Here is a 3,138-nt window from a genome sequence, read left to right as displayed (position 1 = left end):
ATAATCATTCGAATCAACGAGGGCAGTAAAAGTAACTTTTAATTACCCTGGACGAAGAACACGACGAACTGGAGTGAGGAGATGTGAAGTTTGTCTGTGCAGATCTTCCACGCCCTAACTTGGCGGAGGAAGATGGCTACGGCGGCGGCGGAGTGAAGATGTCCGCGGTCGGCGCGAGTATGTCGGCGACGAGGTCGAGGCAGTGAAGCTCTTCCTCACCGGCGGCGATGAAGTAGCGGCGGCGCTAGGGTTTGAGAAGCTCGAGCTGGAGAGAGAGGTCGAGTGGAGTAAAAGAAGTGAGGAAGGGAAGGAGGGGTATTTATAGCCACGGTGAAAAACCGCTCGCCCGAAGAAATTGTACGAAGGTGCCCTTGACCCTTCTCATTCGCATGACATGTGTCACCCACGTAGTGAGAGGTGGAGATCATGTTAGATCGTGGGTGAGTGGATAAGTGTATCGTGGGATGCGGAATGGTTTGATCGGCAAGACCAAAAATTTCGATAAGATAGCTTTTAAAGTTCCGTTGGCAATTTCTTCAGCTGACAAGGACACGGTGAAGATTTTGAACGAGTTTCAAATAGAACGCACATGAAGAATTTGTGAACAGATTGGGTTGAGTATAGCATAGAGGGGAAGGGTCCGATCACATTCACTTAGCAGAAAACCAACTTGAAGAAATAGCAATAAGTGAATGATGTAGAGGACATAAACTCATATATATATATATATAGCCAATGAAGAAAAATGACGGAACCAGTGAAGACTATGCAAAGTTGAAGAATATGAATAATTCGAGGAATTTCAAGTTTTGGTGGTGGCATGACCCACCGTATAAGAATGATGATTTCAGATACCGCGTACAATTATCGTAGGGTTCTGAGAATCAAATTCTTCATTAATTTCTTCACACTAAGAGTGTTATTCTTCATTGATTGAAGAAAAACGTTTCTTCATGTGTTGCACATCTAAGTCATCAATTTTGCATAAGTGTTAGGATGAGTGTCCTTTTCAAAGAACATTCGAAGATTCTAGGATATTTAGCTCACACCACAACTTGCTAAATCTCTTCTCATCCAAGGGCTTTGTGAAGATATCGGCTAGCTGTTCTTCAGTGTTCACATGCTCAATAGAAATGTCGCCCTTTAACACACGATCACGAAGAAAATGATGACGAATATGAATGTGCTTTGTTGTTGAGTGCTGAACTGGGTTGTGAGCAATCTTGATGGCACTCTCATTGTCACAGAAGAGAGGCACATTCTTCATGTTGACGCCGTAGTCCTTGAGAGTTTGCTTCATCCATAGCAACTGGGCACAGCAAGAACCAGCGGCAATGTACTCAGCTTCAGCAGTAGATAGTGATACGCAATTCTGTTTCTTTGAGGACCAACAGACCAAAGATCGTCCGAGGAAATGACATGTACCAGATGTTGACTTGCGATCCACAAGATCACCAGCATAGTCAGAGTCAGAATATCCAACAAGATCAAAAGCCGAGCCCTTGGGGTGCCATAATCCAAGTGTTGGTGTGTGAGCTAGATATCGAAGAATATGCTTCACAGCCTTATGGTGTGATTCCTTCGGTGCAGCTTGAAATCAGGCACACATGCAAACACTAAGCATTATATCTGGCCTAGATGCACATAAGTATAATAAGGAACCTATCACGGAGCGGTATACCTTATGATCGAAGTCAATACCATTTTCATCAGTGCACAGATGGCCATTTGTGGGCATAGGAATTTTGACGCCTTTGCAATCTTGCATGTCGAATTTCCTCAGTACATCCTTGAGGTATTTCTCCTGAGATATGAATATGCCATTGTGTTGTTGACGAATTTGAAGACCCAAGAAGAATTTCAACTCTCCCATCCTAGACATTTGATATTCTTCACTCATCAAATAGGCAAATTCATCACTATAACGTTGGTCAGTACATCCAAAGATAATATCATCAACATATACTTGGCACACAATCAATTCACCATCATAAGATTTAGTGAAAAGAGTAGGGTCGAGTGAACCGGGTTTGAAGCCTTTCTTCATGAAGAGTTCCTTCAAAGTATCATACCAAGCCCGTGGGGCCTGCGTGAGGCCATAGAGGGCCTTGTTGAGTCTGAAGACTTTGTCAGGATTCTTTGGATCTTCAAAACCTGGGGGTTGAGCAACATATACTTCTTCCTCAAGCTTACCATTGAGGAATGCACTTTTCACATCCATTTGATATAGAGTGATATCATGATGGTTAGCATAAGCAAGTAATATGCGAATAGCCTCGAGTCTAGCAACAGGTGCAAAAGTTTCATCGAAATCAATTCCTTCAACCTGTGTGTAGCCTTGAGCTACAAGCCATGCCTTATTCCTCACCACAAGACCATTTTCATCTTGCTTGTTGCGGTAGATCCACTTTGTGCCGATGATATTGTGCTTGCGAGGATCTGGATGTTTGACCAGTTCCCAGACATTGTTGAGCTCGAACTGATGTAATTCTTCTTGCATGGCCTGAATCCACTCAGGCTCCAAAAATGCTTCATCTACCTTAGTGGGCTCTGTAATAGAGACAAAAGCATACTTCCCACAAAAGTTAGACAAATGTGAAGCTTTTGAGCATGTGAGAGGACCTGGCGCTTTGATGTCATTGATGATCTTTTCAACTTGCACTTCTTTTTCAATGCGAGGATGAGCTGGTTGTCGTTGAAGAGTTTGATCAGCGTTTTCTTCAGCACCATTTTCTTCAGCATTTTCTTCAAGTGCATTAGCTCGACGTTCTTCATGTTCTGGAATGAATTCTTCAGTAGATTCTTCAGTAGGAATGACATCCTCAGTAGCCTTGAACTTGATAGTTTCCTCAGGTGCTGGTTCATCTATCATAGTAGGTAGGTGCTCTCTTTGCGAGCCATTAGTTTCATCGAACCGCACATCTACAGTTTCAACAACTTTGTGAAGAACATTGTTGAAGACTCTATAGGTGTGCGAGTCCTTTCCGTAACCAAGCATAAAAACCTTCATGTGCTTTCGATGCAAATTTTGAGGTGTGATGAGGATCTCTAATCCAACATTTAGCACCGAAGACTTTTAAATAACTTACATTGGGTTTCTTTTCAGTGAGGAGTTCATAGGCAGTCTTTTTGAAGAAT

This window comes from Triticum urartu, chromosome 1 (assembly GCF_003073215.2).
Source record: "Triticum urartu cultivar G1812 chromosome 1, Tu2.1, whole genome shotgun sequence".
Classification (NCBI taxonomy): Eukaryota; Viridiplantae; Streptophyta; class Magnoliopsida; order Poales; family Poaceae; genus Triticum; species Triticum urartu.
The sequence above is the reverse complement of the archived record's forward strand: the minus strand, read 5'-3'. Positions refer to the sequence as shown.